This window comes from Chiloscyllium punctatum, chromosome 31 (assembly GCF_047496795.1).
Source record: "Chiloscyllium punctatum isolate Juve2018m chromosome 31, sChiPun1.3, whole genome shotgun sequence".
In the NCBI taxonomy this organism is placed as follows: Eukaryota; Metazoa; Chordata; class Chondrichthyes; order Orectolobiformes; family Hemiscylliidae; genus Chiloscyllium; species Chiloscyllium punctatum.
In genome coordinates this window covers 33,998,625-34,023,928 of record NC_092769.1, presented here as the reverse complement: position 1 = coordinate 34,023,928, position 25,304 = coordinate 33,998,625, and the positions used below count along the sequence as shown (strand labels likewise).

General features: G+C 46.5%; 6 non-coding genes across 6 annotated transcripts; all 6 read right to left on the bottom strand.

Moving 5' to 3' along the window:
* Positions 1 to 2,771: 2,771 nt before the first annotated feature.
* On the bottom strand, positions 2,772 to 2,844 carry trnav-aac (transfer RNA valine (anticodon AAC)). Its single transcript has one exon. It is a non-coding gene; the product is annotated as a tRNA-Val (tRNA).
* A 1,613-nt stretch (positions 2,845 to 4,457) lies between these two features.
* trnal-cag (transfer RNA leucine (anticodon CAG)) lies at positions 4,458 to 4,539 on the bottom strand. Its single transcript has one exon. It is a non-coding gene; the product is annotated as a tRNA-Leu (tRNA).
* A 1,664-nt stretch (positions 4,540 to 6,203) lies between these two features.
* trnav-aac (transfer RNA valine (anticodon AAC)) lies at positions 6,204 to 6,276 on the bottom strand. Its single transcript has one exon. It is a non-coding gene; the product is annotated as a tRNA-Val (tRNA).
* Positions 6,277 to 7,889: 1,613 nt separating this feature from the next.
* Positions 7,890 to 7,971, bottom strand: trnal-cag (transfer RNA leucine (anticodon CAG)). The gene has a single exon. It is a non-coding gene; the product is annotated as a tRNA-Leu (tRNA).
* Positions 7,972 to 9,635: 1,664 nt separating this feature from the next.
* On the bottom strand, positions 9,636 to 9,708 carry trnav-aac (transfer RNA valine (anticodon AAC)). The gene has a single exon. It is a non-coding gene; the product is annotated as a tRNA-Val (tRNA).
* Positions 9,709 to 24,535: 14,827 nt separating this feature from the next.
* Positions 24,536 to 24,617, bottom strand: trnal-cag (transfer RNA leucine (anticodon CAG)). Its single transcript has one exon. It is a non-coding gene; the product is annotated as a tRNA-Leu (tRNA).
* Positions 24,618 to 25,304: the final 687 nt, after the last annotated feature.

The window sequence follows — 25,304 nt, the reverse complement described above, 5'->3', positions numbered from 1 at the left end:
ACCCCAATACCGTCGTGTTGCTTACACCGGCTTTAAAGGATTACTTTTTAACAGAGCTTGCCGTCGCAGTCTGTGGCACAATCGTTTAGTCTGTTCGACTGCTCACGGGAAAGGTAGTATTGTGAAACACTGCAGAAACGAACGACTTCCTTACTTTTGCTCCGACTGACCATACTCCGTGAAATTTTCCCAGTTGGGGATTTTTGCTGCCGGAAGTTACCTCGGAAACCCTGTTAACTCGTAATGTACTGAGCGAATCGCAAAACAGAAAGCATGTAACAAAGAAATAAAAACAAAACTGGCATGCCGAATGCATTTTCAGACAGAGAGATGCATGAATGCTAAATGTGAGACAGTCCGAGGGCATGAGTCATAAAGTAATCTCACAACTAACAACAGGGCAATTCCAAACTACTCTTTCAAACATACTGCAGCCTTAGTGCACCAACACTTCCCAGACAATGCTGGAAAGAGAGAAAGAAAGAACATAATAAGAACGGGCCATAAAAAGTGAATTTCACCAATCACAGTCTCGATTAGATTCCCTTTCCCTTCCGATGTCTCCAGGACGGAAATAAAGGAAATGGGAGAAATTCAATAAAATGTGACATCGAAATTCATTGGATCGATTTTCCCATTGGCCAGAAAACCAAATAACGACGAGTAGAGTCACCACATTATGAGTTAACAGGGTTTCTGAGGTAACTTCCAGCAGCAAAAATCCTCAACTGTGGGTCTGGGAAAATTTCACGGAGTATGGTCAGTCGGAGCAAAAGTAAGTAAGTCGTTCGTTTCTGCAGTGTTTCATCACAACAGCGATGAAATAACAGTCTCCATTCGGTTCCAGTAAACGCACAAATTGGCTGGAACAGCAGAGCTGTTTGCGATTTTCCGCGTGGCACTGTCCCACACCACAGTTAATTCCCCGGGAAGCAAACCCATTTTACTTTTGTTTTCAACATCAATACAGTGGGGGCGGAAACAGCATTTTAACAAGCTGCAGCATTGGAGTTAAACAGCAGAAATGGCAGTGGCGGGATTCGAACCCGCGCCCCTTTCAAGGCTGGAACCTGGATCCAGCGTCTTAGACCGCTCGGCCACACTACCAGCCGACCGCACAGCCCCTTTTCTTGCATTTCCAATTGTGCCCCTGCATAACAACAGACGCAAAGTCACATGAAAAGGGTTCCATGATCCCTCTCCGACTCGCACAGCTGCTGGGATGTGCCCGGCTCCAATGTCAATTTCGCAGCAGATAATGATAGCCCATCAATCCAGACAAAAATCAATGGTAAGCTGAGTCTATCTTCTCAGACTCTTTTCAGCTACATATGTATCTGTGAGTGCGTGACAATATATGTTCGCTTATGATTTGGTCAAATAACCATGAGCTGCTTGACATTACTGCAATTTCGATTCTTGCTCTGCTAAATGATTTCACCCATTGCTCGAAAAAGGACGACTTTCACGTTTACACGGAACACGAAACACGCCGGACTACAGGGAAAATGCACAAAGCTGAGCAGGCCGTGTTCCAAATCATACCGTGCAGCATTTATTCAGTCACTGTGTCTGTTTTGCAGAATAAGGGTCCCAAAGAAAGTTCTCTACCCTAAAACCGGAAGTCGCATTACATTCCGAGAGCGACAGATCACATTGTGAGGACGCTCTGACCTCGGAGCCTGTTCGAGATGACACTTTCCGTGCCTTTTACCTTAAACGGGCAATTTGCTGCAGAGATGTTCACTCCTGGACATGAGCCACATGGATACCAAGTGAGTCGGAAACCTGTGCGGGAATCGACGAGAAGCGACTCAATACATTTTGCTAACTTCCATGGTGCTTCTTAGAAATGGAGTTTGTGTTCACCTCAATCTAAAAGGCAGTTTCTGAACATAGTAACAGAACTCAAAAGGTAATTACCTCACCCCACCGCCACTCCGGAAGAGGTGCTAACTGCCCTTGATTGCTTTTTGTTCTCGATGTGAAGAGCTCTCACGCCTGAGTCACCTTCACGTCTCTGTTTGCTGAGTGAATCAAAAAGAAGGAGTTTCACCAGAGCTTCAATTGCCACACTTCTACACTCGCCCTCTCCGTGAACATTTTCCTGCTCGTCAGTGATTTAAAGAAAATTAAATGGATGCGATGTCATTCTGTAGCCTCTCTGTCGATTCCTCCGTTACAGTTCCAACATGGCTTAGATCTCGGGGCGCACCTTAATACTAGCGACGCTATGACAGCACAGGTCCGGAGGTTCCTCTCAGAGTGTATGTTTGTTTCATTGCTGTTGCTGATTGAATGAGCCACTAACGTGCGAACTGCTCCAAAACATGATTCAGGACCTCCGGTGCCAACTCTCGCGCGTTGAATAACGACAGACAGCTTCCAAATGAAGCCTTTCAGAGACGACTTTGGGGTACGGTTGACAGACAGACAAGTTCAGGAATTCGTGGTGCGCTGTGACACCAGCGCATCAGCTTCTTCCCTGCCTTTGAACCGGGCCGCCTGCGCAAGGAATGCAAATGCGGTACTGCTTTTCGTGGAAGGATCAGAACGCGGCAACTACACTCTCAAACAGAATGGCATATGATCAGAACCAGGTTGGAGAAAAACTTTATAATGCTTTGCACAGTAATTAAACGGAGTTGCCTTGCATTTCACTACGAGAGCAGATTCGTTCAAGCAAATTCGAAGGCAGGTTTGCAGATGGGAAAGCAAGCAAGGAAGCTCCGTTCTTGTGCATGTGAAAGGCTGCACTTGAAAAACAAAGCAGTTTCTGCCCAGTTTCGAACTGGGGACCTTTCGCGTGTTAGGCGAACGTGATGACCACTACACTACAGAAACCAGCCGGCGCCGCCGTTATGCAGCTCAGTGGCATCCAGCACTGAAAGTTGAAGCAATTCTACGTTTCACCTTTCTGTTTCCAATAGCTTGTTGTTGTCCAGCGTAATTAACATCTTGAAAACGTTAAAAAAGCACGTGAAATTGATGACAAAATATAGACAAGGATGTCATCAATGTTTGGACCGTAGTGCGAGGTGGAATAAGCTGGGACGACTTTCCCCGCAGCATAACGGCTGCGATATGATCTTATGGAAGGGTTGTAAACTGAGTATTTATGTGTTTTATCCACATTGGGGTGAGTTGAAAAATCGAGAGCATCGGTTTAAGGTGAGTGGGCTGAAATTGACAAAGGACCTGAGGCACATTTCCCACACAGAAGGTTGTGCGTGTTTGGAATGAGCTCCCAGAGGAAGTGGAGGAGGCGACTACACTCAGAAAATTGCAAAGGTAATCGGATGAGTTTCTGGATAGGATGGGTTTAGCGGGATAGGGGCCAAATGCTGGGGAACGGGACTTGTTTAACTTTGGCTATGTGGTGAGCATGGACGAGATACACCGAAGTATCTGATTCCACGCGGTGTACCCCAATACCGTCGTGTTGCTTACACCGGCTTTAAAGGATTACTTTTTAGCAGAGCTTGCCGTCGCAGTCTGTGGCACAATCGTTTCGTCTGTTCGACTGCTCACGGGAAAGGTAGTATTGTGAAACACTGCAGAAACGAACGACTTCCTTACTTTTGATCCGACTGACCATACTCCGTGAAATTTTCCCAGACCCTCAGTTGAGGATTTCTGCTGCTGGAAGTTACCTCAGAAACCCTGTTAACTCGTAATGTACTGAGCGAATCGCAAAACAGTAAGCATTTAACACGGAACACAAACAAAACTGGCATGCCTAATGCATTTTCAGACACAGAGATGCATGAATGCTAAATGTGAGACAGTCCGAGGGCATGAGTCATAAAGTAATCTCACAACTAACAACAGGGCAATTCCAAACTACTCTTTCAAACATATTGCAGCCTTAGTGCACCAACACCTCCCAGACAATGCTGAAAAGAGAGAAAGAAAGAACATGATAAGAAGGGGCCATAAAAAGTGAATTTCACCAATCACAGTCTCGATGAGATTCCCTTTCCGTTCCGATGCCTCCAGGACAGAAATAAAGGAAATGGGAGAAATTCAATAACATGTGACATCGAAATTCATTGGATCAATTTTCCCATTGGCCAGAAAACCAAATAACGACGAGTCGAGTCACCACATTACGAGTTAACAGGGTTTCTGAGGTAACTTCCAGCAGCAAAAATCCTCAACTGAGGGTCTGGGAAAATTTCACGGAGTATGGTCAGTCGGAGCAAAAGTAAGTAAGTCGATCGTTTCTGCAGTGTTTCATCACAACAGCGATGAAATAACAGTCTCCATTCGGTTCCAGTAAACGCACAAATTGGCTGGAGCAGCAGAGCTGTTTGCGATTTTCCGCGTGGCACTGTCCCACACCACAGTTAATTCCCCGGGCAGCAAACCCATTTTACTTTTGCTTTCAACATCAACACAGTGGGGGCGGAAACAGCATTTTAACAAGCTGCAGCATTGGAGTTAAACAGCAGAAATGGCAGTGGCGGGATTCGAACCCGCGCCCATTTCAAGACTGGAACCTGGATCCAGCGCCTTAGACCGCTCGGCCACACTACCAGCCGACCGCGCAGCCCCTTTTCTTGCATTTCCAATTGTGCCCCTGCATAACAACAGACGCAAAGTCACATGAAAAGGGTTCCATGATCCCTCTCCGACTCGCACAGCTGCTGGGATGTGCCCGGCTACAATGTCAATTTCGCAGCAGATAATGATAGCCCATCAATCCAGACAAAAATCAATGGTAAGCTGAGTCTATCTTCTCAGACTCTTTTCAGCTACATATGTATCTGTGAGTGCGTGACAATATATGTTCGCTTATGATTTGGTCAAATAACCATGAGCTGCTTGACATTACTGCAATTTCGATTCTTGCTTTGCTAAATGATTTCACCCATTGCTCGAAACAGGACGACTTTCACGTTTACACGGAACATGAAACACACCGGACTACAGGGAAAATGCACAAAGCTGAGCAGGCCGTGTTCCAAATCATACCGTGCAGCATTTATTCAGTCACTGTGTCTGTTTTGCAGAATAAGGGTCCCAAAGAAAGTTCTCTACCCTAAAACCGGAGGTCGCATTACATTCCGAGAGCGACAGATCCCATTGTGAGGACGCTCTGACCTCGGAGCCTGTTCGAGATGACACTTTCCGTGCCTTTTACCTTAAACGGGCAATTTGCTGCAGAGATGTTCACTCCTGGACATGAGCCACATGGATACCAAGTGAGTCGGAAACCTGTGCGGGAATCGACGAGAAGCGACTCAATACATTTTGCTAACTTCCATGGTGCTTCTTAGAAATGGAGTTTCTGTTCACCTCAATCTAAAAGGCAGTTTCTGAACATAGTAACAGAACTCAAAAGGTAATTACCTCACCCCACCGCCACTCCGGAAGAGGTGCTAACTGCCCTTGATTGCTTTTTGTTCTCGATGTGAAGAGCTCTCACGCCTGAGTCACCTTCACGTCTCTGTTTGCTGAGTGAATCACAAAGAAGGAGTTTCACCAGAGCTTCAATTGCTACACTTCTCCACTCGCCCTCCCCGTGAACATTTTCCTGCTCGTCAGTGATTGAAAGAAAATTAAATGGATGCGATGTCATTCTGTAGCCTCTCTGTCGATTGCTCCGTTTCAGTTCCAACATGGCTTAGATCTCGGGGCGCACCTTAATACTAGCGACGCTATGACAGCACAGGTCCGGAGGTTCCTCTCAGAGTGTATGTTTGTTTCATTGCTGTTGCTGATTGAATGAGCCACTAACGTGCGAACTGCTCCAAAACATGATTCAGGACCTCCGGTGCCAACTCTCGCGCGTTGAATAACGACAGACAGCTTCCAAATGAAGCCTTTCAGAGACGACTTTGGGGTACGGTTGACAGACAGACAAGTTCAGGAATTCGTGGTGCGCTGCGACACCAGCGCATCAGCTTCTTCCCTGCCTTTGAACCGGGCCGCCTGCGCAAGGAATGCAAATGCGGTACTGCTTTTCGTGGAAGGATCAGAACGCGGCAACTACACTCTCAAACAGAATGGCATATGATCAGAACCAGGTTGGAGAAAAACTTTATAATGCTTTGCACAGTAATTAAACGGAGTTGCCTTGCATTTAACTACGAGAGCAGATTCGTTCAAGCAAATTCGAAGGCAGGTTTGCAGATGGGAAAGCAAGCAAGGAAGCTCCGTTCTTGTGCATGTGAAAGGCTGCACTTGAAAAACAAAGCAGTTTCTGCCCAGTTTCGAACTGGGGACCTTTCGCGTGTTAGGCGAACGTGATGACCACTACACTACAGAAACCAGCCGGCGCCGCCGTTATGCCGCTCAGTGGCATCCCGCACTGAAAGTTGAAGCAATTCTACGCTTCACCTTTCTGTTTCCAATAGCTTGTTGTTGTCCAGCGTAATTAACATCTTGAAAACGTTAAAAAAGCACGTGAAATTGATGACAAAATATAGACAAGGATGTCATCAATGTTTGGACCGTAGTGCGAGGTGGAATAAGCTGGGACGACTTTCCCCGCAGCATAACGGCTGCGACATGATCTTATGGAAGGGTTGTAAACTGAGTATTTATGTGTTTTATCCACATTGGGGTGAGTTGAAAAATCGAGAGCATCGGTTTAAGGTGAGTGGGCTGAAATTGACAAAGGACCTGAGGCACATTTCCCACACAGAAGGTTGTGCGTGTTTGGAATGAGCTCCCAGAGGAAGTGGAGGAGGCGACTACACTCAGAAAATTGCAAAGGTAATCGGATGAGTTTCTGGATAGGATGGGTTTAGCGGGATAGGGGCCAAATGCTGGGGAACGGGACTTGTTTAACTTTGGCTATGTGGTGAGCATGGACGAGATACACCGAAGTATCTGATTCCACGCGGTGTACCCCAATACCGTCGTGTTGCTTACACCGGCTTTAAAGGATTACTTTTTAGCAGAGCTTGCCGTCGCAGTCTGTGGCACAATCGTTTCGTCTGTTCGACTGCTCACGGGAAAGGTAGTATTGTGAAACACTGCAGAAACGAACGACTTCCTTACTTTTGATCCGACTGACCATACTCCGTGAAATTTTCCCAGACCCTCAGTTGAGGATTTCTGCTGCTGGAAGTTACCTCAGAAACCCTGTTAACTCGTAATGTACTGAGCGAATCGCAAAACAGTAAGCATTTAACACGGAACACAAACAAAACTGGCATGCCTAATGCATTTTCAGACACAGAGATGCATGAATGCTAAATGTGAGACAGTCCGAGGGCATGAGTCATAAAGTAATCTCACAACTAACAACAGGGCAATTCCAAACTACTCTTTCAAACATACTGCAGCCTTAGTGCACCAACACCTCCCAGACAATGCTGAAAAGAGAGAAAGAAAGAACATAATAAGAAGGGGCCATAAAAAGTGAATTTCACCAATCACAGTCTCGATGAGATTCCCTTTCCGTTCCGATGCCTCCAGGACGGAAATAAAGGAAATGGGAGAAATTCAATAACATGTGACATCGAAATTCATTGGATCGATTTTCCCATTGGCCAGAAAACCAAATAACGACGAGTCGAGTCACCACATTACGAGTTAACAGGGTTTCTGAGGTAACTTCCAGCAGCAAAAATCCTCAACTGAGGGTCTGGGAAAATTTCACGGAGTATGGTCAGTCGGAGCAAAAGTAAGTAAGTCGATCGTTTCTGCAGTGTTTCATCACAACAGCGATGAAATAACAGTCTCCATTCGGTTCCAGTAAACGCACAAATTGGCTGGAACAGCAGAGCTGTTTGCGATTTTCCGCGTGGCACTGTCCCACACCACAGTTAATTCCCCGGGAAGCAAACCCATTTTACTTTTGTTTTCAACATCAATACAGTGGGGGCGGAAACAGCATTTTAACAAGCTGCAGCATTGGAGTTAAACAGCAGAAATGGCAGTGGCGGGATTCGAACCCGCGCCCCTTTCAAGACTGGAACCTGGATCCAGCGCCTTAGACCGCTCGGCCACACTACCAGCCGACCGCGCAGCGCCTTTTCTTGCATTTCCAATTGTGCCCCTGCATAACAACAGACGCAAAGTCACATGAAAAGGGTTCCATGATCCCTCTCCGACTCGCACAGCTGCTGGGATGTGCCCGGCTACAATGTCAATTTCGCAGCAGATAATGATAGCCCATCAATCCAGACAAAAATCAATGGTAAGCTGAGTCTGTCTTCTCAGACTCTTTTCAGCTACATATGTATCTGTGAGTGCGTGACAATATATGTTCGCTTATGATTTGGTCAAATAACCATGAGCTGCTTGACATTACTGCAATTTCGATTCTTGCTTTGCTCAATGATTTCACCCATTGCTCGAAACAGGACGACTTTCACGTTTACACGGAACACGAAACACGCCGGACTACAGGGAAAATGCACAAAGCTGAGCAGGCCGTGTTCCAAATCATACCGTGCAGCATTTATTCAGTCACTGTGTCTGTTTTGCAGAATAAGGGTCCCAAAGAAAGTTCTCTACCCTAAAACCGGAAGTCGCATTACATTCCGAGAGCGACAGATCCCATTGTGAGGATGCTCTGCCCTCGGAGCCTGTTCGAGATGACACTTTCCGTGCCTTTTACCTTAAACGGGCAATTTGCTGCAGAGATGTTCACTCCTGGACACGAGCCACATGGATACCAAGTGAGTCGGAAACCTGTGCGGGAATCGACGAGAAGCGACTCAATACATTTTGCTAACTTCCATGGTGCTTATTAGAAATGGAGTTTCTGTTCACCTCAATCTAAAAGGCAGTTTCTGAACATAGTAACAGAACTCAAAAGGTAATTACCTCACCCCACCGCCACTCCGGAAGAGGTGCTAACTGCCCTTGATTGCTTTTTGTTCTCGATGTGAAGAGCTCTCACGCCTGAGTCACCTTCACGTCTCTGTTTGCTGAGTGAATCACAAAGAAGGAGTTTCACCAGAGCTTCAATTGCCACACTTCTCCACTCGCCCTCCCCGTGAACATTTTCCTGCTCGTCAGTGATTGAAAGAAAATTAAATGGATGCGATGTCATTCTGTAGCCTCTCTGTCGATTCCTCCGTTTCAGTTCCAACATGGCTTCGATCTCGGGGCGCACCTTAATACTAGCGACGCTATGACAGCACAGGTCCGGAGGTTCCTCTCAGAGTGTATGTTTGTTTCATTGCTGTTGCTGATTGAATGAGCCACTAACGTGCGAACTGCTCCAAAACATGATTCAGGACCTCCGGTGCCAACTCTCGCGCGTTGAATAACGACAGACAGCTTCCAAATGAAGCCTTTCAGAGACGACTTTGGGGTACGTTTGACAGACAGACAAGTTCAGGAATTCGTGGTGCGCTGTGACACCAGCGCATCAGCTTCTTCCCTGCCTTTGAACCGGGCCGCCTGCGCAAGGAATGCAAATGCGGTACTGCTTTTCGTGGAAGGATCAGAACGCGGCAACTACACTCTCAAACAGAATGGCATATGATCAGAACCAGGATGGAGAAAAACTTTATAATGCTTTGCACAGTAATTAAACGGAGTTGCCTTGCATTTCACTACGAGAGCAGATTCGTTCAAGCAAATTCGAAGGCAGGTTTGCAGATGGGAAAGCAAGCAAGGAAGCTCCGTTCTTGTGCATGTGAAAGGCTGCACTTGAAAAACAAAGCAGTTTCTGCCCAGTTTCGAACTGGGGACCTTTCGCGTGTTAGGCGAACGTGATGACCACTACACTACAGAAACCAGCCGGCGCCGCCGTTATGCAGCTCAGTGGCATCCAGCACTGAAAGTTGAAGCAATTCTACGTTTCACCTTTCTGTTTGCAATAGCTTGTTGTTGTCCAGCGTAATTAACATCTTGAAAACGTTAAAAAAGCACGTGAAATTGATGACAAAATATAGACAAGGATGTCGTCAATGTTTGGACCGTAGGGCGAGGTGGAATAAGCTGGGACGACTTTCCCCGCAGCATAACGGCTGCGACATGATCTTATGGAAGGGTTGTAAACTGAGTATTTATGTGTTTTATCCACATTGGGGTGAGTTGAAAAATCGAGAGCATCGGTTTAAGGTGAGTGGGCTGAAATTGACAAAGGACCTGAGGCACATTTCCCACACAGAAGGTTGTGCGTGTTTGGAATGAGCTCCCAGAGGAAGTGGAGGAGGCGATTACACTCAGAAAATTGCAAAGGTAATCGGATGAGTTTCTGGATAGGATGGGTTTAGCGGGATAGGGGCCAAATGCTGGGGAACGGGACTTGTTTAACTTTGGCTATGTGGTGAGCATGGACGAGATACACCGAAGTATCTGATTCCACGCGGTGTACCCCAATACCGTCGTGTTGCTTACACCGGCTTTAAAGGATTACTTTTTAGCAGAGCTTGCCGTCGCAGTCTGTGGCACAATCGTTTCGTCTGTTCGACTGCTCACGGGAAAGGTAGTATTGTGAAACACTGCAGAAACGAACGACTTCCTTACTTTTGATCCGACTGACCATACTCCGTGAAATTTTCCCAGACCCTCAGTTGAGGATTTCTGCTGCTGGAAGTTACCTCAGAAACCCTGTTAACTCGTAATGTACTGAGCGAATCGCAAAACAGTAAGCATTTAACACGGAACACAAACAAAACTGGCATGCCTAATGCATTTTCAGACACAGAGATGCATGAATGCTAAATGTGAGACAGTCCGAGGGCATGAGTCATGAAGTAATCTCACAACTAACAACAGGGCAATTCCAAACTACTCTTTCAAACATACTGCAGCCTTAGTGCACCAACACCTCCCAGACAATGCTGAAAAGAGAGAAAGAAAGAACATAATAAGAAGGGGCCATAAAAAGTGAATTTCACCAATCACAGTCTCGATGAGATTCCCTTTCCGTTCCGATGCCTCCAGGACGGAAATAAAGGAAATGGGAGAAATTCAATAACATGTGACATCGAAATTCATTGGATCGATTTTCCCATTGGCCAGAAAACCAAATAACGACGAGTCGAGTCACCACATTACGAGTTAACAGGGTTTCTGAGGTAACTTCCAGCAGCAAAAATCCTCAACTGTGGGTCTGGGAAAATTTCACGGAGTATGGTCAGTCGGAGCAAAAGTAAGTAAGTCGTTCGTTTCTGCAGTGTTTCATCACAACAGCGATGAAATAACATTCTCCATTCGGTTCCAGTAAACGCACAAATTGCCTGGAACAGCAGAGCTGTTTGCGATTTTCCGCGTGGCACTGTCCCACACCACAGTTAATTCCCCGGGAAGCAAACCCATTTTACTTTTGTTTTCAACATCAATACAGTGGGGGCGGAAACAGCATTTTAACAAGCTGCAGCATTGGAGTTAAACAGCATAACGGCAGTGGCGGGATTCGAACCCGCGCCCCTTTCAAGGCTGGAACCTGGATTCAGCGCCTTAGACCGCTCGGCCACACTACCAGCCGACCGCACAGCCCCTTTTCTTGCATTTCCAATTGTGCCCCTGCATAACAACAGACGCAAAGTCACATGAAAAGGGTTCCATGATCCCTCTCCGACTCGCACAGCTGCTGGGATGTGCCCGGCTACAATGTCAATTTCGCAGCAGATAATGATAGCCCATCAATCCAGACAAAAATCAATGGTAAGCTGAGTCTATCTTCTCAGACTCTTTTCAGCTACATATGTATCTGTGAGTGCGTGACAATATATGTTCGCTTATGATTTGGTCAAATAACCATGAGCTGCTTGACATTACTGCAATTTCGATTCTTGCTTTGCTAAATGATTTCACCCATTGCTCGAAACAGGACGACTTTCACGTTTACACGGAACACGAAACACGCCGGACTACAGGGAAAATGCACAAAGCTGAGCAGGCCGTGTTCCAAATCATACCGTGCAGCATTTATTCAGTCACTGTGTCTGTTTTGCAGAATAAGGGTCCCAAAGAAAGTTCTCTACCCTAAAACCGGAAGTCGCATTACATTCCGAGAGCGACAGATCACATTGTGAGGATGCTCTGACCTCGGAGCCTGTTCGAGATGACGCTTGCCGTGCCTTTTACCTTAAACGGGCAATTTGCTGCAGAGATGTTCACTCCTGGACATGAGCCACATGGATACCAAGTGAGTCGGAAACCTGTGCGGGAATCGACGAGAAGCGACTCAATACATTTTGCTAACTTCCATGGTGCTTATTAGAAATGGAGTTTCTGTTCACCTCAATCTAAAAGGCAGTTTCTGAACATAGTAACAGAACTCAAAAGGTAATTACCTCACCCCACCGCCACTCCGGAAGAGGTGCTAACTGCCCTTGATTGCTTTTTGTTCTCGATGTGAAGAGCTCTCACGCCTGAGTCACCTTCACGTCTCTGTTTGCTGAGTGAATCACAAAGAAGGAGTTTCACCAGAGCTTCAATTGCCACACTTCTCCACTCGCCCTCTCCGTGAACATTTTCCTGCTCTAGAGTGATTTAAAGAAAATTAAATGGATGCGATGTCATTCTGTAGCCTCTCTGTCGATTGCTCCGTTACAGTTCCAACATGGCTTAGATCTCGGGGCGCACCTTAATACTAGCGACGCTATGACAGCACAGGTCCGGAGGTTCCTCTCAGAGTGTATGTTTTTTTTTTCATTGCTGTTGCTGATTGAATGAGCCACTAACGTGCGAACTGCTCCAAAACATGATTCAGGACCTCCGGTGCCAACTCTCGCGCGTTGAATAACGACAGACAGCTTCCAAATGAAGCCTTTCAGAGACGACTTTGGGGTACGTTTGACAGACAGACAAGTTCAGGAATTCGTGGTGCGCTGTGACACCAGCGCATCAGCTTCTTCCCTGCCTTTGAACCGGGCCGCCTGCGCAAGGAATGCAAATGCGGTACTGCTTTTCGTGGAAGGATCAGAACGCGGCAACTACACTCTCAAACAGAATGGCATATGATCAGAACCAGGTTGGAGAAAAACTTTATAACGCTTTGCACAGTAATTAAATGGAGTTGCCTTGCATTTCACTACGAGAGCAGATTCGTTCAAGCAAATTCGAAGGCAGGTTTGCAGATGGGAAAGCAAGCAAGGAAGCTCCGTTCTTGTGCATGTGAAAGGCTGCACTTGAAAAAGAAAGCAGTTTTTGCCCAGTTTCGAACTGGGGACTTTTCGCGTATTCGGCGAACGTGACGACCACTACACTACAGAAACCAGACGAGGCTACCGTACTGCAGCTCAGTGGCATCCAGCACTGAAAGTTGAAGCAATTCTACGTTTCACCTTTCTGTTTCCAATAGCCTGTTATTGTCCAGCGAAATTAACATCTTGAAAACGTAAAAAAAACCACGTGAAATTGATGACAAAATATAGACAAGGATGTCGTCAATGTTTGGAACGTAGGGCGAGGTGGAATAAGCTGGGACGACTTTCCCCGCAGCATAACGGCTGCGACATGATCTTATGGAAGGGTTGTAAACTGAGTATTTATGTGTTTTACACAAGTTGGGGTGAGTTGAAAAATCGAGAGCATCGGTTTAAGGTGAGTGGGCTGAAATTGACAAAGGACCTGAGGCACATTTCCCACACAGAAGGTTGTGCGTGTTTGGAATGAGCTACCAGAGGAAGTGGAGGAGGCGATTACACTCAGAAAATTGCAAAGGTAATCGGATGAGTTTCTGGATAGGATGGGTTTAGCGGGATCGGGGCCAAATGCTGGGGAACGGGACTTGTTTAACTTTGGCTAGGTGGTGAGCATGGACGAGATACACCGAAGTATCTGATTCCACGCGGTGTACCCCAATACCGTCGTGTTGCTTACACCGGCTTTAAAGGATTACTTTTTAGCAGAGCTTGCCGTCGCTGCCTGTGGCACAATCGTTTCGTCTGTTCGACTGCTCACGGGAAAGGTAGTATTGTGAAACACTGCAGAAACGAACGACTTCCTTACTTTTGCTCCGACTGACCATACTCCGTGAAATTTTCCCAGACCTTTAGTTGAGGATTTCTGCTGCTGGAAGTTACCTCAGAAACCCTGTTAACTCGTAATGTACTGAGCGAATCGCAAAACAGTAAGCATTTAACACGGAACACAAACAAAACTGGCATGCCTAATGCATTTTCAGACACAGAGATGCATGAATGCTAAATGTGAGACAGTCCGAGGGCATGAGTCATAAAGTAATCTCACAACTAACAACAGTGCAATTCCAAACTACTCTTTCAAATATACTGCAGCCATAGTGCACCAACACTTCCCAGACAATGCTGAAAAGAGAGAAAGAAAGAACATAATAAGAAGGGGCCATAAAAAGTGAAGTTCACCAATCACAGTCTCGATGAGATTCCCTTTCCGTTCCGATGCCTCCAGGACGGAAATAAAGGAAATGGGAGAAATTCAATAACTTGTGACATCGAAATTCATTGGATCGATTTTCCCATTGGCCAGAAAACCAAATAACGACGAGCCGAGTCACCACATTACGAGTTAACAGGGTTTCTGAGGTAACTTCCAGCAGCAAAAATCCTCAACTGTGGGTCCGGGGAAATTTCGCGGAGTATGGTCAGTCGGAGCAAAAGTAAGGAAGTCGTTCGTTTCTGCAGTGTTTCATCACAACAGCGATGAAATAACAGTCTCCATTCGGTTCCAGAAAACGGTCAAATTGCCTGGAACAGCAGAGCTGTTTGCGATTTTCCGCGTGGCACTGTCCCACACCACAGTTATTTCCCCGGGAAGCAAACCCATTTTACTTTTGTTTTCAACATCAATACAGTGGGGGCGGAAACAGCATTTTAACAAGCTGCAGCATTGGAGTTAAACAGCAGAAATGGCAGTGGCGGGATTCGAACCCGCGCCCCTTTCAAGACTGGAACCTGGATCCAGCATCTTAGACCGCTCGGTCACACTACCATCCGACGTCACAGCCCCTTTTGTTGCATTTCCAATTGTGCCCCTGCATAACAACAGACGCAAAGTCACATGAAAAGGGTTCCATGATCCCTCTCCGACTCGCACAGCTGCTGGGATGTGCCCGGCTGCAATGTCAATGTCGCAGCCCATCAATCCAGACAAAAATCAATTTTAAGCTGAGTCTATCTTCTCGGACTCTTTTCAGCTACAAATGTATCTGTGAGTGCGTGACAATATATGTTCGCTTATGATTTGGTCAAATAACCATGAGCTGCTTGACATTACTGCAATTTCGATTCTTGCTTTGCTAAATGATTTCACCCATTGCTCGAAAAAGGACGACTTACACGTTTACACGGAACACGAAACACGCCGGACTACAGGGAAAATGCACAAAGCTGAGCAGGCCGTGTTCCACATCATACCGTGCAGCATTTATTCAGTCACCGTGTCTGTTTTGCAGAATTAGGGTCCCAAAGAAAGTTCTCTACCCTAAAACCGGAGGTCGCATTACAGTCCGAGAGCGACAGATCACATTGAGAGGATGCTCTGACCTCGGAGCCAGTTCGAGATGACACTTTCCGTGCCTTTTACCTGTGTGTCAGGATGTCCAAGGATGTCCAAGACTGTAGGGAGGCTGTGGAGAAGGTAGCACTGACAGGGACTACTTACGGACACAGAGATGGGCTCAAGTGCGTATACTTCAATGCAAGGAGTATCAGAAATAAGGTGGGTGAACTTAAGGCATGGATCGGTACCTGGGACTACGATGTTGTAGCCATCACGGAAACATGGATAGATGAGGGACAGGAATGGCTGTTGGAGGTTCCTGGTTACAGATGTTTCAGTAAGATTAGGGAGGGTGGTAAAAAAGGAGGGGGGGTGGCATTGCTAATTAGAAATGGTATAACGGCTGCAGAAAGGAAGTTTGAGGGAGATCTGCCTCTGGAGGTAGTATGGGCTGAAGTCAGAAATAGGAAAGGTGCAGTCACCTTGTTGGGTGTTTATTATAGGCCCCCCAATAGCAGCAGAGATGTGGAGAAACAGATTGGGAAACAGATTTTGGAAAGGTGCAGAAGCCACAGGGTCGTAGTCATGGGCGACTTCAACTTCCCAAATATTGATTGGAAGCTCTTTAGATCAAGTAGATTGGATGGGGCGGTGTTTGTGCAGTGTGTCCAGGAAGCTTTTCTAACGCAGTATGTAGATTGTCCAACCAGAGGGGAGGCCATATTGGATTTGGTACTCGGTAACGAACCGGGACAAGTGGTGGGCTTGTTAGTGGGTGAACATTTTGGTGATGGCGACCACAATTCTGTCACTTTCACCTTGGTTATGGAGAGGGATAGTGCACACAACAAGGAAGTTTTTACAATTGGGGGAAGGGAAATTACGATGCTGTAAGACAGGATTTGAGGAGCATACGTTGGGAGCATAGGCTGTCAGGGAAGGATGTGGTGGAAATGTGGGACTTTTTCAAGGAGCAGATACGACGTGTCCTTGATATGTATGTACCGATCAGGCAGGAAAGAAATGGTCGTGTGAGGGAGCCTTGGTTGACGAGGGAGGTTGAATGTCTAGTAAAGAGGAAGAAGGAGGCTTACATAAGGTTGAGGAAACAAGGTTCAGACAGAGCAGTGGAGGGATACAGGATAGCCAGAAGGGACCTGAAGAAAGGGATTAGGAGAGCTAAGAGAGGGCATGAAAAATCCCTGGCGGATAGGATCAAGGATAACCCCAAGGCATTCTATGCGTATGTGAGAAACCTGAGAATGACGAGAACGAGGGTAGGTCCGATCAAGGACAGTGGTGGGAGACTGTGTATTGAGTCGGAAGAGATAGGAGAGGTCTTGAACAAGTACTTCTCTTCAGTATTTACGAACGAGAGGGACTGTATTGTTGAAGAGGAGAGTGTGAAACGGACTGATAAGCTAGAAGAGATATCTGTTAGGAAGGAAGATGTGTTGGACATTTTGAACAACTTGAGGATAGACAAGTCCCCCGGGCCTGACGGGATATATCCTAGGATTATGTGGGAAGCAAGAGAGGAAATTGCAGTACCGTTGGCAATGATCTTCTCGTCTTCACTGGCAACGGGGGTGGTACCAGGGGACTGGAGAGTAGCGAATGTTGTGCCCCTGTTCAAAAAAGGGAATAGGGATAACCCCGGGAATTACAGGCCAGTTAGTCTTACTTCTGTGGTAGGCAAAGTAATGGAAAGGGTACTGAGGGATAGGATTTACGAGTATCTGGAACGGCACTGCTTGATTAGGGACAGCCAGCACGGATTTGTGAAGGGTAGGTCTTGCCTTACAAGTCTTATTGAATTCTTCGAGGAGGTGACCAAGCATGTGGATGAGGGTAGAGCAGTGGATGTAGTGTACATGGATTTTAGTAAGGCATTTGATAAGGTTCCCCATGGTAGGCTTATGCGGAAAGTCAGGAGGCATGGGATAGAGGGAAATTTGGCCAATTGGATAGAAAACTGGCTAACCGGTCGAAGTCAGAGAGTGGTAGTAGATGGTAAATATTCAGCATGGAGTCCAGTTACAAGTGGAGTTCCGCAGGGATCAGTTCTGGGTCCTCTGCTGTTTGTAATTTTTATTAATGACTTAGATGAGGGAGTCGAAGGGTGGGTCAGTAAATTTGCAGATGATACAAAGATAGGTGGAGTTGTGGACAGTGAGGAGGGCTGTTGTCGGCTGCAGAGGGACTTAGATATGATGCAGAGCTGGGCTGAGGAGTGGCAGATGGAGTTCAACCCTGCCAAGTGTGAAGTTGTCCATTTTGGAAGAACAAATAAGAATGCGGAATACAGGGTTAATGGTAGGGTTCTTGGTCAGGTGGAGGAACAGAGGGATCTTGGGGTCTATGTACATAGATCTTTGAAGGTTGCCACTCAGGTGGATAGAGTTTGTAAGAAGGCCTATGGAGTATTATCGTTCATTAGCAGAGGGATTGAATTCAAGAGTCGTGAGGTGATGTTGCAGCTGTACAGGACTTTGGTTAGGCCACATTTGGAGTACTGTGTGCAGTTCTGGTCGCCTCACTTTAGGAAAGATGTGGAAGCTTTGGAGAGGGTGCAGAGAAGATTTACCAGGATGTTGCCTGGAATGGAGAGTAGGTCATACGAGGATAGGTTGAGAGTTCTCGGCCTTTTCTCGTTGGAACGGCGAAGGATGAGGGGTGACTTGATAGAGGTTTATAAGATGATCAGAGGAATAGATAGAGTAGACAGTCAGAAACTTTTTCCCCGGGTACAACAGAGTGTTACAAGGGGACATAAATTTAAGGTGAAGGGTGGAAGGTATAGGGGAGATGTCAGGGGTGGGTTCTTCACCCAGAGAGTGGTGGGGGCATGGAATGCGCTGCCCGTGGGAGTGGTAGAGTCAGATTCATTGGCGACCTTTAAGCGGCATTTGGATAGGTACATGGATGGGTGCTTAATCTAGGATAGAAGTTCGGCACAACATCGTGGGCCGAAGGGCCTGTTCTGTGCTGTATTGTTCTATGTTCTATGTTCTATGTTCTAACCGTGCAATTTGCTGCAGAGATGTTCACTCCTGGACATGAGCCACATGGATACCAAGTGAGTCGGAAACCTGTGCGGGAATCGACGAGAAGCGACTCAATACATTTTGCTAACTTCCATGGTGCTTATTAGAAATGGAGTTTCTGTTCACCTCAATCTAAAAGGCAGTTTCTGAACATAGTAACAGAACTCAAAAGGTAATTACCTCACCCCACCGCCACTCCGGAAGAGGTGCTAACTGCCCTTGATTGCTTTTTGTTCTCGATGTGAAGAGCTCTCACGCCTGAGTCACCTTCACGTCTCTGTTTGCTGAGTGAATCACAAAGAAGGAGTTTCACCAGAGCTTCAATTGCCACACTTCTCCACTCGCCCTCTCCGTGAACATTTTCCTGCTCTAGAGTGATTTAAAGAAAATTAAATGGATGCGATGTCATTCTGTAGCCTCTCTGTCGATTGCTCCGTTACAGTTCCAACATGGCTTAGATCTCGGGGCGCACCTTAATACTAGCGACGCTATGACAGCACCGGTCCGGAGGTTCCTCTCAGAGTGTATGTTTTTTTTTTCATTGCTGTTGCTGATTGAATGAGCCACTAACGTGCGAACTGCTCCAAAACATGATTCAGGACCTCCGGTGCCAACTCTCGCGCGTTGAATAACGACAGACAGCTTCCAAATGAAGCCTTTCAGAGACGACTTTGGGGTACGTTTGACAGACAGACAAGTTCAGGAATTCGTGGTGCGCTGTGACACCAGCGCATCAGCTTCTTCCCTGCCTTTGAACCGGGCCGCCTGCGCAAGGAATGCAAATGCGGTACTGCTTTTCGTGGAAGGATCAGAACGCGGCAACTACACTCTCAAACAGAATGGCATATGATCAGAACCAGGTTGGAGAAAAACTTTATAACGCTTTGCACAGTAATTAAATGGAGTTGCCTTGCATTTCACTACGAGAGCAGATTCGTTCAAGCAAATTCGAAGGCAGGTTTGCAGATGGGAAAGCAAGCAAGGAAGCTCCGTTCTTGTGCATGTGAAAGGCTGCACTTGAAAAAGAAAGCAGTTTTTGCCCAGTTTCGAACTGGGGACTTTTCGCGTATTCGGCGAACGTGACGACCACTACACTACAGAAACCAGACGAGGCTACCGTACTGCAGCTCAGTGGCATCCAGCACTGAAAGTTGAAGCAATTCTACGTTTCACCTTTCTGTTTCCAATAGCCTGTTATTGTCCAGCGAAATTAACATCTTGAAAACGTAAAAAAAACCACGTGAAATTGATGACAAAATATAGACAAGGATGTCGTCAATGTTTGGAACGTAGGGCGAGGTGGAATAAGCTGGGACGACTTTCCCCGCAGCATAACGGCTGCGACATGATCTTATGGAAGGGTTGTAAACTGAGTATTTATGTGTTTTACACAAGTTGGGGTGAGTTGAAAAATCGAGAGCATCGGTTTAAGATGAGTGGGCTGAAATTGACAAAGGACCTGAGGCACATTTCCCACACAGAAGGTTGTGCGTGTTTGGAATGAGCTACCAGAGGAAGTGGAGGAGGCGATTACACTCAGAAAATTGCAAAGGTAATCGGATGAGTTTCTGGATAGGATGGGTTTAGCGGGATCGGGGCCAAATGCTGGGGAACGGGACTTGTTTAACTTTGGCTAGGTGGTGAGCATGGACGAGATACACCGAAGTATCTGATTCCACGCGGTGTACCCCAATACCGTCGTGTTGCTTACACCGGCTTTAAAGGATTACTTTTTAGCAGAGCTTGCCGTCGCTGCCTGTGGCACAATCGTTTCGTCTGTTCGACTGCTCACGGGAAAGGTAGTATTGTGAAACACTGCAGAAACGAACGACTTCCTTACTTTTGCTCCGACTGACCATACTCCGTGAAATTTTCCCAGACCCTTAGTTGAGGATTTCTGCTGCTGGAAGTTACCTCAGAAACCCTGTTAACTCGTAATGTACTGAGCGAATCGCAAAACAGTAAGCATTTAACACGGAACACAAACAAAACTGGCATGCCTAATGCATTTTCAGACACAGAGATGCATGAATGCTAAATGTGAGACAGTCCGAGGGCATGAGTCATAAAGTAATCTCACAACTAACAACAGTGCAATTCCAAACTACTCTTTCAAATATACTGCAGCCATAGTGCACCAACACTTCCCAGACAATGCTGAAAAGAGAGAAAGAAAGAACATAATAAGAAGGGGCCATAAAAAGTGAAGTTCACCAATCACAGTCTCGATGAGATTCCCTTTCCGTTCCGATGCCTCCAGGACGGAAATAAAGGAAATGGGAGAAATTCAATAACTTGTGACATCGAAATTCATTGGATCGATTTTCCCATTGGCCAGAAAACCAAATAACGACGAGCCGAGTCACCACATTACGAGTTAACAGGGTTTCTGAGGTAACTTCCAGCAGCAAAAATCCTCAACTGTGGGTCCGGGGAAATTTCGCGGAGTATGGTCAGTCGGAGCAAAAGTAAGGAAGTCGTTCGTTTCTGCAGTGTTTCATCACAACAGCGATGAAATAACAGTCTCCATTCGGTTCCAGAAAACGGTCAAATTGCCTGGAACAGCAGAGCTGTTTGCGATTTTCCGCGTGGCACTGTCCCACACCACAGTTAATTCCCCGGGAAGCAAACCCATTTTACTTTTGTTTTCAACATCAATACAGTGGGGGCGGAAACAGCATTTTAACAAGCTGCAGCATTGGAGTTAAACAGCAGAAATGGCAGTGGCGGGATTCGAACCCGCGCCCCTTTCAAGACTGGAACCTGGATCCAGCATCTTAGACCGCTCGGTCACACTACCATCCGACGGCACAACCCCTTTTGTTGCATTTCCAATTGTGCACCTGCATAACAACAGACGCAAAGTCACATGAAAAGGGTTCCATGATCCCTCTCCGACTCGCACAGCTGCTGGGATGTGCCCGGCTGCAATGTCAATGTCGCAGCCCATCAATCCAGACAAAAATCAATTTTAAGCTGAGTCTATCTTCTCGGACTCTTTTCAGCTACAAATGTATCTGTGAGTGCGTGACAATATATGTTCGCTTATGATTTGGTCAAATAACCATGAGCTGCTTGACATTACTGCAATTTCGATTCTTGCTCTGCTAAATGATTTCACCCATTGCTCGAAACAGGACGACTTTCACGTTTACACGGAACACGAAACACGCCGGACTACAGGGAAAATGCACAAAGCTGAGCAGGCCGTGTTCCACATCATACCGTGCAGCATTTATTCAGTCACTGTGTCTGTTTTGCAGAATAAGGGTCCCAAAGAAAGTTCTCTACCCTAAAACCGGAAGTCGCATTACATTCCGAGAGCGACAGATCCCATTGTGAGGATGCTCTGCCCTCGGAGCCTGTTCGAGATGACACTTTCCGTGCCTTTTACCTTAAACGGGCAATTTGCTGCAGAGATGTTCACTCCTGGACATGAGCCACATGGATACCAAGTGAGTCGGAAACCTGTGCGGGAATCGACGAGAAGCGACTCAATACATTTTGCTAACTTCCATGGTGCTTCTTAGAAATGGAGTTTCTGTTCACCTCAATCTAAAAGGCAGTTTCTGAACATAGTAACAGAACTCAAAAGGTAATTACCTCACCCCACCGCCACTCCGGAAGAGGTGCTAACTGCCCTTGATTGCTTTATGTTCTCGATGTGAAGAGCTCTCACGCCTGAGTCACCTTCACGTCTCTGTTTGCTGAGTGAATCACAAAGAAGGAGTTTCACCAGAGCTTCAATTGCCACACTTCTCCACTCGCCCTCTCCGTGAACATTTTCCGGCTCTCGAGTGATTTAAAGAAAATTAAATGGATGCGATGTCATTCTGTAGCCTCTCTGTCGATTGCTCCGTTACAGTTCCAACATGGCTTAGATCTCGGGGCGCACCTTAATACTAGCGACGCTATGACAGCACAGGTCCGGAGGTTCCTCTCAGAGTGTATGTTTTTTTTTCATTGCTGTTGCTGATTGAATGAGCCACTAACGTGCGAACTGCTCCAAAACATGATTCAGGACCTCCGGTGCCAACTCTCGCGCGTTGAATAACGACAGACAGCTTCCAAATGAAGCCTTTCAGAGACGACTTTGGGGTACGTTTGACAGACAGACAAGTTCAGGAATTCGTGGTGCGCTGTGACACCAGCGCATCAGCTTCTTCCCTGCCTTTGAACCGGGCCGCCTGCGCAAGGAATGCAAATGCGGTACTGCTTTTCGTGGAAGGATCAGAACGCGGCAACTACACTCTCAAACAGAATGGCATATGATCAGAACCAGGTTGGAGAAAAACTTTATAACGCTTTGCACAGTAATTAAATGGAGTTGCCTTGCATTTCACTACGAGAGCAGATTCGTTCAAGCAAATTCGAAGGCAGGTTTGCAGATGGGAAAGCAAGCAAGGAAGCTCCGTTCTTGTGCATGTGAAAGGCTGCACTTGAAAAAGAAAGCAGTTTTTGCCCAGTTTCGAACTGGGGACCTTTCGCGTGTTAGGCCAACGTGATGACCACTACACTACAGAAACCAGCCGAGGCTACCGTACTGCAGCTCAGTGGCATCCAGCACTGAAAGTTGAAGCAATTCTACGTTTCACCTTTCTGTTTCCAATAGCCTGTTATTGTCCAGCGAAATTAACATCTTGAAAACGTAAAAAAAAACCACGTGAAATTGATGACAAAATATAGACAAGGATGTCGTCAATGTTTGGAACGTAGGGCGAGGTGGAATAAGCTGGGACGACTTTCCCCGCAGCATAACGGTTGCGACATGATCGAATGGAAGGGTTGTAAACTGAGTATTTATGTGTTTTTCCCAAGTTGGGGTGAGTTGAAAAATCGAGAGCATCGGTTTAAGGTGAGTGGGCTGAAATTGACAAAGGACCTGAGGCACATTTCCCACACAGAAGGTTGTGCGTGTTTGGAATGAGCTACCAGAGGAAGTGGAGGAGGCGATTACACTCAGAAAATTGCAAAGGTAATCGGATGAGTTTCTGGATAGGATGGGTTTAGCGGGATCGGGGCCAAATGCTGGGGAACGGGACTTGTTTAACTTTGGCTATGTGGTGAGCATGGACGAGATACACCGAAGTATCTGATTCCACGCGGTGTACCCCAATACCGTCGTGTTGCTTACACCGGCTTTAAAGGATTACTTTTTAGCAGAGCTTGCCGTCGCTGTCTGTGGCACAATCGTTTCGTCTGTTCGACTGCTCACGGGAAAGGTAGTATTGTGAAACACTGCAGAAACGAACGACTTCCTTACTTTTGCTCCGACTGACCATACTCCGTGAAATTTTCCCAGACCCTCAGTTGAGGATTTCTGCTGCTGGAAGTTACCTCAGAAACCCTGTTAACTCGTAATGTACTGAGCGTATCGCAAAAAAAAAGCATTTAACACGGAACACAAACAAAACTGGCATGCCTAATGCATTTTCAGACACAGAGATGCATGAATGCTAAATGTGAGACAGTCCGAGGGCATGAGTCATAAAGTAATCTCACAACTAACAACAGTGCAATTCCAAACTACTCTTTCAAACATACTGCAGCCATAGTGCACCAACACTTTCCAGACAATGCTGAAAAGAGAGAAAGAAAGAACATAATAAGAAGGGGCCATAAAAAGTGAAGTTCACCAATCACAGTCTCGATGAGATTCCCTTTCCGTTCCGATGCCTCCAGGACGGAAATAAAGGAAATGGGAGAAATTCAAGAACATGTGACATCGAAATTCATTGGATCGATTTTCCCATTGGCCAGAAAACCAAATAACGACGAGCCGAGTCACCACATTAGGAGTTAACAGGGTTTCTGAGGTAACTTCCAGCAGCAAAAATCCTCAACTGTGGGTCCGGGGAAATTTCGCGGAGTATGGTCAGTCGGAGCAAAAGTAAGGAAGTCGTTCGTTTCTGCAGTGTTTCATCACAACAGCGATGAAATAACAGTCTCCATTCGGTTCCAGAAAACGGTCAAATTGCCTGGAAAAGCAGAGCTGTTTGCGATTTTCCGCGTGGCACTGTCCCACACCACAGTTCATTCCCCGGGAAGCAAACCCATTTTACTTTTGTTTTCAACATCAATACAGTGGGGGCGGAAACAGCATTTTAACAAGCCGCAGCATTGGAGTTAAACAGCAGAAATGGCAGAGGCGGGATTCGAACCCGCGCCGCTTCCAAGACTGGAACCTGGATCCAGCGCCTTAGACCGCTCGGCCACACTACCAGCCGACCGCACAGACCCTTTTCTTGCATTTCCAATTGTGCCCCTGCATAACAACAGACGCAAAGTCACATGAAAAGGGTTCCATGATCCCTCTCCGACTCGCAAAGCTGCTGGGATGTGCCCGGCTGCAATGTCAATGTCGCAGCCCATCAATCCAGACAAAAATCAATTTTAAGCTGAGTCTATCTTCTCGGACTCTTTTCAGCTACAAATGTATCTGTGAGTGCGTGACAATATATGTTCGCTTATGATTTGGTCAAATAACCATGAGCTGCTTGACATTACTGCAATTTCGATTCTTGCTTTGCTCAATGATTTCACCCATTGCTCGAAAAAGGACGACTTACACGTTTACACGGAACACGAAACACGCCGGACTACAGGGAAAATGCACAAAGCTGAGCAGGCCGTGTTCCAAATCATACCGTGCAGCATTTATTCAGTCACTGTGTCTGTTTTGCAGAATAAGGGTCCCAAAGAAAGTTCTCTACCCTAAAACCGGAAGTCGCATTACATTCCGAGAGCGACAGATCCCATTGTGAGGATGCTCTGCCCTCGGAGCCTGTTCGAGATGACACTTTCCGTGCCTTTTACCTTAACCGTGCAATTTGCTGCAGAGATGTTCACTCCTGGACATGAGCCACATGGATACCAAGTGAGTCGGAAACCTGTGCGGGAATCGACGAG